At 49.0% G+C, this 15,377-nt stretch overlaps 1 protein-coding gene across 11 annotated transcripts in view; it reads right to left on the reverse strand.

Annotated features, from left to right (window-relative positions):
- Positions 1-15,377, reverse strand: part of PDS5B (PDS5 cohesin associated factor B) — a 2,333,811-nt gene that overhangs the window by 371,138 nt on the left and 1,947,296 nt on the right. The gene's annotated exons all lie outside the window — the stretch shown is intronic.

The following is a 15,377-nucleotide window of genomic DNA, read 5'->3' on the forward strand; positions in this document are numbered from 1 at the left end:
GCCTGCGTAATCGTCGTAGGAGGATCCTGAGCCCGCGGAACAAAGGTAACCCGGAAATACCTCGCCTCCCGTGTGAACGTCTTCATCTCTCCCTGCGCTTCACCGCATACAATAGAACAGCCACCGGCGCTGCGACGGACGCATCCCCCACGAGAGGCATTGGAGAAGGCACGAAACTCACCTTCCATTAGCAGACGGTAGGTGGCCGCCCCCTCTCTCGTCGCCCATAAGGCCGCGCGTGGAGTGTAATCCCATTGTGCTACTAACTGTTCCCAAGTGCCTTCCTCCGTGGATCACGCGGCATTGAACTAAATCCTCCTCCTGCCTCCCCAGCCGGGGACCGTGCGAGGCGCAGGTGGCTTGCTGGCGCAGGGACCGGCCCCAAGCACATCCGCTCTGCGCCCCAGATACATTCCCAGCACTCTCCCCTGCAGACTATGTGGTCACGAACCGGAGCTCCCCCCTCCTCTCTCCCTGGAGTGATCCGTGTGAGTGACTTCTCTAACAGAGACTTGCAGACGCAGAATCCGGCCTAACGGGCATTCGCTCTGTACCCTGCTGAACCCCCGGCACTCTCTCCTGCAGATCATGCGGGTGGCCTCCCTCGCACGGAACCTTGCCGACGCGGGGCTGGTGGCTTGTACTCAGAGGAGGGTGCACGCCCTGGAGGCCCCAAACACCTTAGAATCAGCATAGGAATGAATCGGAAGACACATTTAAAAAAAAAAGGAACAGATGAAAAGGGAGAAATAAGAAGAGGAAAAGAGAAAAGAGGTCAGAGAAAGACATAGTAAATAAAGGACTGATCTACAGACACCCAGGTGCGCATCCCCGCACCTGATCATAACAATCAAGGCTTGGAGGGTCCTCAGCAGACAGCCAACGAATGCCCCGGTATCCCCAGCCATACCTAAGCATACCCACATTTTTAGAGGCCTCGTGTGCCTCTGCTGGAGTGACTGCCACCGTACATATTGGACTGAAGCCTTCCACTGGGAAGATATTTGCTGTACCTGAAAGGGAATTCAGGGACGCCCCCCCCCTCATCCACACATCTGCCTGGGGACCATATTAAGGATACGTACACCAATGGGAGTGAACGTTTCACCCCGCTACCGCACTCCATAATCACCAAACGATATAGCCCTGATACAAGGTCCTACCCAACAAGGGACACAAGGTCTCCACTTATGAACACTGAACCTTGAACCCCCTAAAGACAGGGAAGCACATCCTGGATCTCTGCAGGCCTGAGACTCCATCGAAAAAACTCCTGGAGACCTACTTACACTTGTGTACCCTTCGCACTCTCTGGCCATCACCAAGTGCCACAGGAACCCGTCACCCAACGCTCAATAATTTGACCACGACTGCGAGCAGTACAGTACAGAGGGTTGGGCCCCCGACTCAGGGGTGTGTGCCTCCTCTGCCCTGCTCCCCATCTCCGTACCGAACACCATCAGTGCTCTCACGGAAGTCTCATAGATCCTATGGACATAAAAGAGAAACTGGCCTCATTCACCTACGTCTCGACGTCCACCAAGAATTGCGACTCCAACATGGCAAATAAAGGCAGCCCGAAGAGTGAATCAGCGGCCACCAAACGAGACATTGCCTCCTTACTAGGTGAAATAAAAAATATGGGTGCCAGCACTGGCTCAAAAATAGACAAAATCACGCAACACCTAGACACCATGGAAGAAAGACTGGAAGGTGTCGAAAACAACCAAGCGTCCATAGACACCCTGGAAGCACAGCTTGACCACCGGATGACGGAATTCGAACAACGGGAAGAAAATGTCAAACAAACTCGACGACTTAGAAAACAGGGAAAGACGGAACAACCTAAGAATTTTCGGCATCCCGGAACGAGAGGGGGAGATGGAGAGCGACTTGAGGAATACCCTACACGACATCATCAAACTCCTACTTGCTGACGACGCGATCGACGAACCCAAAACAGATACATAGAGCTGGAGGTCCCCCAGGCGGACCGAGATCGGTACTCGCCCGACTCCATCGCTTTCAGGACAAGACCAGGATTCTTGAAAGGGCGAGGGGTTGTGACTCGATCTCTTTGGGAGGTGCCCAGATCTCAATATATCAGGACCTATCGTCTATGACGCTGGCACTGACGGATGTGCGGACCTCTCACCAAACACTTGAAGGAAAAAGACATAAAATACAGGTGGGGCTACCCCTTCTCGCTCTCCTTCGAATACAACGGCAACAAAATCAAGTTACGCTCAGAAAGAGAAATCAAAGCATGCATCTCAGACCTCCTTGGGCCGTGTACTGAAGAAAATGATCGAAAAGGACCACAGTGGGGAGATAGAGGATAGCAAACACAGGTCCCAGAAGGAAACGAGTGAAAGGCTTGAGGAAATTCCAAAGAGGTAACACCCCTCCAGGGGGAGAGAATAGAAATCCGCAGCTATGGTAAGAAGACTCTTATTCCATTACACATGTTAATGACCTGAATGGAGAAAGAAGTGCAGGCTTAAAATAAAGACGGGTCATGGACATGAGGGGGAGTTTGAAAAGGGGCTCAATCAAGACTGATGTTACGTTAAGTAAAGGTGCGTGAAGCAACGGTCCCCACAGGTGGTTCGATGCAGGGCCAGAGTTTCTATCTGGGTTTGATCGAACGCCACCAATTTGGGAAGGGTGGGGGGAGAGGGGGCTGGGCAGATGGGAAACGGGTTAAGGTTGTGGCAACATCGATGATAATTCAGATCATTCAAGACATTGTGGGACTTTATGTACATTCTACCTACCTGGCACAGGTCACAAATTTACACCTAATAAACTCTAAAAATGGCACCGAATGAAGAGCAGAAGGGGAAGAACTCCCTTAAGATAGGAACACTTAATGTGAAAGGACTAAATTCGCCAACCAAGAGGTCACTGGTGGCCAGGGAATTTCAGAGATCTCAAATTGACATTCTTCTCCTACAAGAGACAAAGTTTGTTAAAGGGGAAGAACAATGTATTATTGGGAAAAGAGGGGGAATGGAGTTCTGGGGCTCCGGGCCACCCAGGAAGGGAGGTGTGGGTATCCTGATCAAGAAAGGAATCAATCTAGAAGTAGACAAAACATGGTCTGATGTAAGCGGGCATGCTCTTTTGATTACCGGGAGCATTGCAAAGGTGAAAGTAACGATTGCAGTGATATATTCCCCCCAACACCGGACAGGTCAAGTTCTAAGCGAAGACAATACCCAAAATAACGCTGGAAGCTTCAGGCCATATTGTTCTGGGAGGTGACTTTAACCAATGGGCAGACCCAACCACAGACTGCAACCCGGCAATCCTGAAACGAGAAATCAAATTGGAGGTGATCGCACTGAGCTACTCGATATAATGGAGATGTATGATCTAAAAGACGTGTGGAGAATCAGACATTGTAAATAAAGGGGTTATACATTCTACTCCAATCCGCACAAAACATTCACCCAAATTGACTATATATATATCTTACTAAGGATCTCCTCGATACCACAACACTCTCAGAAATTATACCGATAACATGGTCAGACCATGACATGGTCATGTTAGACATAGAATGGATAGACCTACCCGTCATTGGAGGGAAGTAGCGATGTAATGAGAGTCTGTGGAAGGATGCGGTCTTTAAGACTGAAATTGACTCTGGAATTAGTGAATACTTCAAAATGAACGACAATGGTGAGGTGTCCAAACAAACAATATGGGAAGCGGGTAAAGCCACCTGGAGAGGTATCCTCATACGTGAAGGGTCTTCCAAAAAAATAGAGCGAAAGATCATAGAACATAGACTCAGATCTGAAATATGCCAAATGGAGAACGACATAAGGAGAAACCCAACCATAGACCAAGATAAAATAAATGCATCACAGTGCAAAAGGGAGGAGCGACGACTATTAGAACATGAACAAATAGTACGCAAACTCTGATTTCTCAAACAGAAATTTTATGAAAAAGGGGACAAAACCGATGCCCTACTGGATGCTAGGCTCAGAGAGCAAAGGTCAGAGCGAAAGTGAAAGAGAATTGAAGAAAATCCCTCAATACCATGCACCCCCCACACCATTCCCGAGCGTTTTGCTGACTTTTATGAGAAACTAAACACCTCGGAATTGAGTCCTGAGCAAACAAATACAGATCACTACCTATCCTCGATTGATATGCCTAAAATATCACACCCTGAATCCGAACTCTTGGAATCCCCAATATCGGAAGAGGTCCAAGACGCAATTAAAAGACTAACCATGGGTAAATCCCCCCGGAGAAGATGGCTACACCGCCGGGTTTTAACAAAACCTTCAGCGCACAGCTTACGCCGTTCTTGACAGAACTATTTAATGAGATAATAGAAACAGGAGAAAGCCCCCGACTCTTTCACGAGAGCGCAAATAACGGTGATTCCTAAAGAAAGGAGAAACCCTAAATACTGTGGATCATTCTGCCCCATCTCCCTACTCAACCTCAACGCTAAAATCTACACCAGTGTACTAGCCGCCCGATTGGAGGTACTGATGCCTCACCTCATACATAATGACAAGGTCGGATTTATATTGGGTAGGCAAGGGGCGGACACTATGTGTAAATCACTCCATCTTGTTCATTCAGCGCACACACACTACCTGGCGAGCCCACCCTACTGTCAATTGACGCAGAAAAGGCTTTTCGACAGAGTGGAGTGGGAATTCCTGAGGGCTGTCCTGCGTAAAGTGGAAATAGGGCCAAAATTTAGGAAAGGAATACAGGCAGTATACACATCCCCGAAGGCATTAATATTTGTAAATGGAGAATATTCCAGATGGTTCGAAATGGGACGTGGAACTAGACAGGGATGCCCCCTTTCTGCAATCCTATTTGCGCTTTCCCTGGAACCCCTGGCTCAAAACATGAGAACTGACTCTAAGATAGAAGGTATGCGGTTGGGTATGATAGAATACAAGATAGCACTCTACGCAGATGATATATTGTTACACATAACCAACCCCTCTGCATCTGTCCCCCCTGCCCTCCATTTATTAGAGGAATATGGGCAACTTTCAGGGTTTAAAGTGAACAAGTCCAAATCGATATTGTTTCCTTTACAAGGAACAAACGAGGAGAATTAAACTAAATTTCTGCCCCTAGGCCTCAAGCTTGAGCGTTCTACACTGAAATATTTAGGTATACATATCACCAATACTCTGATGGACCTATACGCAGCTAACTTCCCTCCCCTCCTCCAGAGCTTCTCAGCTTACCTAAAAAGGTGGAACAAGCTTACGATCTCATGGCTGGGACGGGTCAACGCCATTAAAATGGTATGTCTTCCCCGGTTCCTGTACTCTTTCCAGATGCTACCTGTTGAAATACCAAATGGATTTTTTCAGGAAGCTAAGAAAATAATGACGAGGTTCGTCTGGCAGGGGAGGAGGGCGAGGATCGCGTACAACATTTTGACACTCCCCAAAGACAAAGGAAGAGTAGGCCTCCCTGACCTACGAACATATTATAAAGCATCCCAATTACGTATCCTCATCCCGCACTTACGTGACCATAAACACCAATGGATTCACATGGATAATCACTACTTCTCCCCAGCCACAGTATCAGAATGGCTATGGACTCCAGGCAAAAGAGTTCAATGTAGAATTAGAGACCACCCAATATTGAGTACCATCTGGAACACATGGCAACCAGGTAAAGAGATGCGTAAGATCACCACGTGGCCATCCCCAATGAGCCATCAGTAAGGGATCTCACTCGGTTCGAAAAACTCCTAGACTCCAAGTCCGAAATGAAAGGTTTGATATCCGTAATGTACAAAGAGCTAATTGAGGCTAGGGACGTATCCACGGAGCAACTTAGGTGCAGATGGGAAAGAGATATAGGAGGCGAGATAAACCCCGACCAGTGGGAAACAATGTGTAAAGCTGCATCCAAAACGTCCATATCAAGCCAATATAAATTACACGCCATTAAACTCCTACACACATGGCAATACGATCCACTCAGGCTGTCCAAACTGTTCCAGACAACGAGCCTAAGATGTTGGAGGGAATGTGGTGAGGTAGCCGACTATTGGCATATGTGGTGGTCCTGCCCATACATAAAGGTGTTCTGGGAGGAGGTCCTGGGGTGGATAAAGGAAATTGATGGCATACAAAAAGGGATCGACCCCCTCTTAATTTTGTTTGGCTTGGAAAAGGACGAGGACTGGATCAGACTGAAAGGACTGGTCCCACAGCTACTGCTAGCGGACCGCGTGCTGCTGGTAATAAACTGGAAATCCAAAACAGTACCGAGTAAAAAGGAATGGATCAATTTGGCAACTAACATCTTTACAATGGAAATGATCACCGCCTCCCTACACAAAGCATCGCAATGTGAGATCTTATGGTTGGACTTTCGAGACAAACACCTCTCAGTGACCACAGACCTTCAACCTGAGGAAGCCCTGAGATCTTAAAGCAAGCCAGTGAACATACGAATTGACATACCGAGACAATGCAGACCCAGTATTCAAGGAATTACCACAGCAATAGATCTAAAACCACCTTTCCCACACACAATAAAAACGGAAATATTACTTTTTGATGTTCGCCCAACGATCGGGGGGTGGGGTGTGAGCAAGGGTTATGTTTTGTTACCTGTTACACCTAAAGAATGGAGAAGAATATGAAGACGATTTAAAGTATAAAGGGAACTAAACCTTTGCTCTTCTGATGTAACCATGTGCTAATATGCAGATATTATGTATTGTATATTATTTTTGTTTGAAATTAATAAAACCAATTTCTTTTTTTAAAAAAGACAGTATCTGGTGAAGAGCGCGTGGAATTACAAGGCCGAAGCCAAACCCCGGAGCGCTGGTGAAAGTGGTCCGTTCCCGTCGACGTGGAAAAGATGACTGAGGAGTGGCGCCGGTGGGCAGAGTCAGGGGAGTGCATGCTCCCAAGGACGCACCCCCACGCCCCTCTAAATTTAAAGTAGAAGAAGATTTTTTTCTGGTTAAAAAGGTACCGTCTTGCATCCCTAGTGAGGGACGCCCCATACAGTATGGAGGGATGGGACATAAGAGTATAACATATATCAGCTTGTATTTAGAGTTTAAAGATACTTTGAGTTTGTCTCAGCACATATGCCCAGTCTCCTATGGACCACCCCCAGAGCTACCTCCCATTGTCTCCTCTGGGCTTCTCCCTCCCCTGATTCGGGAGACCAAGCGGCCTTTGCCTTGAGATTGGATCACCCCTTGCAATAGTGGCCACACCAAGGGCTGTGCCGGGAATGAATCAAAAAACCACCCGGGTATGTGCCGTAAGCGGAAATATAGAAAAACATCTAATGCTGAGTCGCCGCTGCGCTCCCTTTCCTGATGAACCAAAAGAAACACGCCATCCATGAATGGGTCACTAAGGGTTCTGATACCCAATTTGCTCGCCCATTGTAGATAAACCCGTTCACAAGTTAGGGCCAACCCAGTTATGTAGCGTGCTGGAAGGAGAGGTGAATTTAGAGTGGAGAGGCCACCTCAGCTAACATTTTCCTCCAGGCTGCACAGGTGATTCGAACTACATTTAGGGTATTGGGCGGCGCCCGATGAGTCCCTAGGATCATCGACCCGGAGCAGATTGGGGATAGCAAGGGCCCCCTCTCTACCTGCACATGTGGCATCACAAATTGTGTAGCATACCAGTGTCCAAGAAAGTGCGCCTGCGCCGCCCTGTAATATCGCTCAAGGTCTGGTAGAGCCAAGCCCCCGCTTGTCGTAGGCTGCGTTAGTGTCGTATATGCCACCCTTGCTGGTTCCCCAGCCCATATCAGGTCAAGAATGAGCCAGCGCAAACGCCGGAAGAAGCTGTTCGACAGTAGTAAGGGAACGTTGAGAAAGATATTTTGGTGAGTATAATCATTTTAACAATGGAGATTCACCCGAGTAGCAGGAGCAGCCGCCATCTTGCCACCCCCTCCTGGAGTTTCCCAATTGTCCTCCTGTAGTTATCGCGGTACAGGTCATCCCGATTGCGGGACACCAGCACTCAAGTATCAGACTCAAGTGGTCTCCTACCTAGGGCCAAACTCATCTCCAAACCCGCTGGACACCCCTCATCAGAGAGAGTTATGTTCCCACTAAAGGTTTTACTGTGATTTCCAGGTTCTGAGAAGAACGACCTGTTAACACAGACAATAATCAGGTTTATCCATGAGCTACACTACAGGGATGACATGCATTAGTCACCGTAATAGCATTTCTGATGGTCGTATCTGCTTAGATTCATATGCTGTACATATGGTCCGACATCCAGTGGTCACCGCAGAGTATTGCATCTTGTCTTTCGGGGACCGAAAGGGGACATCGTCATAGGCTTGTCTGTAACACTATCCCTATCGTGACGTGTAGTGTACCCAAAATCCCTCACGTGCCGAGGTCCCACTGATTGCATTTTTTCTGCTATGAGGGAGCACAAGGCTATTGTGAGTGAGTACATAAAGAGAGAAAGTAGTAAGCCATCTATGTTCATTCCATCCTAGCTGGGAGGAAGGGTGGGCGCATGTGAATCTAAGCAGATACAATCATCAGAAATGCTATTACGGTGAGTAATGCTTGTCTTCTGATGCTTGTTAATCTGCTTAGAATCACATGCTGTGCATAGACTAGCGAGCAGTACCCGGAGTTGGAGGACGGTTGTGAGAAGGAACAGTAGTGAAAAGATGTCTTAATACTGCTTGTCCCACCTGAGAATCAGATCTAGAATGAGTGTCTAGGCAATGGTGTTTTGTAAAGGTGTGTACAGAACTCCAGGTTGCCGCTTTGCGAATGGACTCAAGGGGAACAGTTGCAATGAATGCTATGGAAGCCCCAGTGCCCCGTGTAGAGTGTGCTCTAGGCTTAAAGGGCAGTTCTCGCTTAGCAAGAGTGTAACATAGTGTGATGCATTTGACAATACACCTTGAGATAGCTGATTTAGAGACAGGATCCCCTTCTCTACCAGGTGCCACTGAAACGAAAAACTGGTTAGTCTTCCTCGGTGGTTTCGTTCTTTCCAGGTAAAACATGACTGCCTGCGCACATCCAGTGTGTGAAGGCTTCTTTCGGCCCTGCTAGTGGGATTCTGGAAGAAAGTGGGTAGTTCGATTGATTGGTTCACATGGAACTTCGAGATGAATTTAGGCGCAAATCTGGGATGAGTGCGCAGAACCACCTTATCCCTGTGGACTGTAACAAAAGGGTCTAGAACTGAAAGGGCCAGTAGTTTGCTAACCCTTCTAATAGAAGTGATAGCCACTAGAAAGGCCGTCTTATAAGTAAGGTCTTTTAGACTTGCTTTATGCATTGGTTCAAAGGGAGACCCCATGAGTCTGGTCAAAACCACATTTAAATCCCATCCGGGAGCTGGGTTAGAAATGGGGGTGGAGGGGGGGGGAGGTTAATTCTCTTAACCCCTTCCATAAAGGCCTTAATAACAGGTATTTTCCACCACGACACTTTCTGTTGTGACGTAGTGTAGGCTGATAGAGCAGCTAGATGAACCTTTAGGGAATTAAAAACCAAACCGGAGTCTAACAAATGAGCCAGGTACAACACAATGTGTGTAGGCGAGCAGTCAAGGAGATTGACGCCCTTGGTTTTACACCAGATGACAAAGCGTTTCCATTTACTGGAATAGCAATAACACGTGTTAGGTTTTCTAGCCTCCCTGAGTATGTCCATGCATCTCTGAGGGAGCTGAAGGTGTCCAAACTCTATGACCTCAGGAGCCATGCCGCCAAGTTCAGAGTTTGCAGGCATGAGTGTAGTGTCTCCCCTTCCTCCTGAGACAACATGGGGGGCGGGGGGGGAAGAGGGACATTTCCATTAGATGAGCGAACTAGGGTTGGGGGGCCACCAGTATCATCGTGACTGGTTCCTGGTGCATCTTGTGCACTATTTTGTTGAGAAGGGGAGTTGGGGGGGGGGGGAGCTTAACAAATTTCCCTGACCAAGTTATCCAAGTCTGTTCCCCTTGGAACGATTCTGGGGGTACCTGGAGGCGTAATCTTGGCATTGAGCGTTCTCCAGAGTAGAGAACAAGTCGATTTCTGAGAAGCCCCATTCTGCGAAAACGTTGGAGACGATGTCTTCGTGTAATCGCCATTCATACTCCATGGGCAGCAGGAAATCTCTGCTAAGTACGTCTGCTAGAAGATGGAGTTCCCCTGGAACATGTTGTGATAACAGGAACATGTTGCGTTTGAGAGCCCACTTACAAATGTTCTGTGAAAGTTTGGACAGCCCTGGAGAGTGAGTGGCCCCCTGTGTGTTCCGTTAGTACATGGTCATGGTGCAAGGTAATTGGTTCCTGGTGCATCTTGTGCACTATCTTGTTAAGTAGGGGAGTCGGGGGGACGGGGAGGAAGCGTAGACAAATTTCCCTGACCATCCTATCCAGAGTCTGTTCCCCTTGGACGGTTCTGGGGGTACCTGGAGGCATTGGGCGTTCTCCTGAGTTGCAAACAGGTCGATCTCTGGGAAGCCCCATTCTGCGAAGACATTGGAGAAAATGTCTTCGTGTAGATGCCATTCGTATTCTATAGGCAGTGAGAAATCTCTGCTGAGCACGTCCGGTAGAAGATTGAGTTCTCCTGGAACGTGGTAGGACAGTAGGAACATCTTGTGTTTGAGAGCCACATCCAAATGTTCTGGGACAGCTTGGATAGCCCTGGAGAGTGTGTGCCCCCCTGTTTGTTTAGGTAATACATGGCTGTGGTGCTGTCTGTCAGGACAAGGACTGTCTTCCCCTGTAGCTGTGTTTGAAAGGCTTTCAGTGCTTTGAACACTGCTAGCAGCTCTAACAGATTTATATGGTTGGATGCCACTTGTGGGGACTACACTCCATGCGCTGTCTGCTGAAGCAGGTGAGCCCCCCCCCCCCCACCCCGTGAGAGATGCATCTGTCTTGAGAGTGGTTTCTAAAGCTGGGTGGTGAAGGTTTTCCACTTCAAGAGGTTTTCCCTCGACCACTACTGCAGTGAGAGAACAAGGGCTGCCGAGACAACTACCAGATCTTCCCATTGTCTGCTGGCCTGGCACCACTGGCTGTTGAGCCACTCTTGCATGGGACACATGTGCAGCCGCGCCTGGGGAACTAAGTAAATGCAGGATGCCATCATACCTAGCAAGCGCATGGCCCTGCGTACCGTCACTTCCCGACTGGCTACATATTGAGGGATATGAGAAAGCATGTTCTGAACCCTCTCGTTGGAGGGGAAGATGAGGCAGTCTTTTGTCCGGATTAGGGCCACTAGAAATTGTTTGACTTGACTGGGGTCTAAGCTGGATTTCTTCTCGTTGATGGAGAATCCCAGATTGAACAGGAGGTTGATCGTCTTCCGAGTATTCAATAGGCATGTTTCTTAGGAGTCCCCTTTTATGAGCCAGTCGTCGAGGTAAGGGTAAACCGGGGCGGATAGTCTGCGCAGGTGTGCTGCCGCTACTGCCAGTACCTTTGTAAACACCCTTGGCGCCGAAGCAATGCCGAAGGTGAGGACTTTGAATTGATAGTGCTTGTGCTCTATCACGAACCTTAGATATTTTCTGTGCGCTGGCAACATGAGGACTTTGAATTGATAGTGCTTGTGCTCTATCACGAACCTTAGATATTTTCTGTGCGCTGGCAACATTGAAATATGAAAGTATGCATCTTTCATGTCCAATGTTGCCATATAATCCCCCGGCTTCAACAGTGGCATTACTTCCTACAGAGTTACCATACGAAACTTTTGAGGTTTGACAAATTTGTTAGCTGGCCGCAAGTCTAGTACAGTGCGCATGGTGAGGTCCTTTTTGGGTACAAGGAAGTACACTGAATAAATACCCTTGTTTACCTTAAGAATAGGGATGGCTTCTATGGCGTCCTTTTCCAGCAGAGCTTTCACCTCTTGTTTCAGGATTCGCAGACAGTCTGGCGTCAGGAGTTTTGTCTTGGGCGGTCTGAATTGTGGGAATCAGGCGAATTCCACACAGTACCCATGGGCGACCTCTTGAAAACCCACTGGTCTGATGTAATTCCCTCTCATGCAAAAAGGAAAGATGTTAAGCGCCCCCCACCTGCCCCCCGACGGGGTGACATGGGAAGGGACCTGAATCTGTAGGTCATTTCTGACCAGAGGCTGTGGTTCCCCTGGAGTTGGGGCCTCTGCCTCTACTCTTCCCGCACCGCTGACCTCTAGGTGGATAGTTGGCGGGGGGTCCTGGATGCCTGCCCTGAGTTCCAGTTGTTTCCCGTATTGTACATTTTCTGTGAGGATCGGGATTGGCCTCGAAAGGACTGACGGGAACCGCTTCCCCTCTCGGTGGAGGGCTTCCGAGTGATTTGTTGAAGAGACCTTAGAGTCTCATGCTCTTTTTTGGCAGTCTCTAGAGCCTTGTTGACTGCTTTGCCAAAGAGGTTTGATTCTTCAATGGGTTTATTTCTAAGGGCTGCTTGGGTCTCCGGCTTGAAGCCCGAGTTTCGGAGCCAACCATGCCGTTTGAGCAGCTTGCCCTGAGCTAGGGACCTTCCTGCCGTCTCTGCAGTATCCAGGGTGTTTTTTTTTATTACATTTGTGTTGACCTTCCTGCCCTCAGCGACGATAGCGAGTAATTTAGTTCTTGCAGCTTCAGGCACTTCCTGGAGATGTTCTTTCATCAGGTTCCACTGTGCATCGGCATGACTAGCAAGCAACGTAGTGTTGTTTGCTATGCGCGTGGTAAAAGCAGCTGCCGTGGTAATTCGCTTACCCAAGGCGTACAGTCTATTCGACTCCTTATCGGGAGGTGCCTCTCCTGTAGCAAGGGGTACTCCTGCCCGTTTCCGGGTGGTGGTGGCTTTTAATACATTGAGGGTCAGTAGGCGATGGGCAAAATCATTTCTCCACCCTTGGATTTACTGCCTTGGTCTGGGCAGGTGTGAGCAGGGAAGGAGCTAATCTCCTTTTAAAGGAATTTAGGAGAGGAATGGCTTGGCTGGAGGGGGGGGGGGTTTCTTTAAGAATGTCCTCCACACAATCTTGTTCAGGTATGGCCTCTCGGGTGGTGATCTGAAAATAATCGGCAGCCTTCCTTAAGATGGCATTGAAAGCCATCTGATCGTCTACTGTAGAAGCCTGGCGAGCCGGAGTGGAATCCAAGCAAAAACAAAGAGGTGATGGCTGGAAGGTTTAGAATGAATCTTAACCACTGGCCTTCTGACAGGACTTCTGTGTCCTGATCGTGAGTGGGGGGCACCCATGGCTCCGTCTCAATTTGATGAGTGTACTCCCTTCCGTGTAAGGGAGGACTCCCTTCCGTGGCGTCCGCCTGGTCAACCGCGGTGTAGTCCTGCAGGAAGGTAGAGTCCCCTTCCTCATCGTAAATGTCCTGATAAGTGTCCATCTGGATTTCATCTTCAGGGTGGATGGAAGTGAAATGTTCTTGAGAAGGTTCTATATTTCCAGGAAATCTCAAAGTTGACACAGAAGGGGGGTCCTCCAGAGGTCTCTTGGGGGTAGAGTGCTCTGAAAGCGAGACAAACCTTTCCAAATGGTCCATGCATCCATTTAGACGAACCAGAAGGGTCAATGGGTGGAAAATCTTCATTTTCCCCTCTATGGCGCTGACATTTGTTACTAATAGTGCTAGACAAAGGCTCAAGATTGTCTTCGTAGGCCTCGCGAGCATCGGAGTGTTGTAGCGTGTCTTTCGACGTGTCTGCAGCACACTCCTCGCGTTCGTCGACTCTTTAGGCTTCAGCCCCACTGCCGAGGTAATTATCGGCATGCTTTCAGCGATGTCCGGTGAAGTAGGCCATGCCATATGACTAGGAGGCCTAGCGGTAGTTTTATCGCCTACCGAGCGACTAGGAGACCTAGCGGTAGATTTTTCGACTACCAGGAGACTAGAAGGCCTAGCGGTAGACTTTTCTCCTACCGGGGCCTTAGTGGGCATTGGAGCTTCGACTGAGCGCGCTTCACAGGCCAAATGTGATTTAGAGGGTAGCGCCCTTAATTTTCGAAGGCCCAGTCGCAAGACGCTGCTGCGGATTCGGGGAAGGCTGTTGATCTTCAAGATCAGAGGAATTTGTTGAAATTTTAGGCGGTCCTGTTGGCGCTTTAACCTGCTTCGTCGAAGCCGTCGAAACCAGGATAGGGGTTGTGTGTTTTGTGTGGCTTTTGTGTACACCCATGTCGCTGGATGTTGTCCCCATAGCGTGACTTGCGTCAGGCCTAGCGGGGACGGGCGTGACGGACCTAGAAGGGTCCGACGTAAGGTCGATGGCATCCGGTATGGATGCTTGGTCAGCACTAGTGCCCCCGTCACTTTTGGTGGGTGCGGCGGTGGGGGAAGAAAGTCCAGCCTGTGACATGCCGTAGGCGGCCCACCGCTTAACGCAGCGCTCCTCAAGTGCTTTGGGCCGAAGGAGTCTACAGGCCGCGCACCGTGCGTGGTCAAGGGGCAGACAGTTATTGCACTTACCATGCTCGTCCTTCCACGGGTATCTGTCCCTGCAAGAGGGGCAAAACCTAAATGGTGTCCTTTCCATAGGGAAAGGTAATGACAATGAGGACAAGACCTAGAAGGTAAATGGGGGGAAAGAGGAGAGACATAGCGGAAGATATGACCACCCCGACCCCTCTTTCCCTGCTGTGTAGGCCAGAAAGAGGGCCAGGCCACGTGGATGGCTCTGCCGCCGGATCTTGGGCGCTGAAGTCCACCGCCGTCAAAAGTTCCTGCAGTCTTCGTAGTAGTAGCTGAACACTGTCGAGGTGACGTTAGGGGAAATAACCGACAAAAGTCGGTAAACAAGAATTAACAATGTCTTTTATGAAGAGGTCCGCAACAGGGCGACAAGTTATCTGGGTGGAAAAAAACAATCTGAGGGACCTCGGTGCGTGAGGGATTTTGGGTACACTACACGCAACGATAGGGATAGTGTTACAGACACGCCTATGACGACGTCCCCTTTCGGTCCCCGAAAGACAAGATGCAATACTCTGCGGTGACCACTGGATGTCGGACCATATGCACAGCATGTGATTCTAAGCAGATTAACAAGCATCAGAAACGCATCCCATTGCGAGTAGCATTACCCATGTGCTCTAGACTGATGGCAAGGCACCCAATATGTGCCATAATATCGTAGGTATCCTCGTGGGCTTTCTAATCAACAGAGGAGCTCATCTTTCATGACATCTTTGAATATTGTCACACTGAACACTGACAGGGATGGGGAGCCCAGACGATTTCTGTCGGCAGCCTGCCCCTACCCCCGTCAACCCGTTTTCCACCATGTAAATTGTTTCCCATACAGGCATCGAGCTGTCCGATCACATTCACAGCCCATCAGATACTTGGTACGATCAACATTTATGAGTCACGTAAGAGGCGGGGGCTCCGA

The sequence above is a fragment of the Ambystoma mexicanum genome, chromosome 7q, assembly GCF_040938575.1.
Source record: "Ambystoma mexicanum isolate Mex_15411 chromosome 7q, UKY_AmexF1_1, whole genome shotgun sequence".
Lineage (NCBI taxonomy): Eukaryota > Metazoa > Chordata > Amphibia > Caudata > Ambystomatidae > Ambystoma > Ambystoma mexicanum.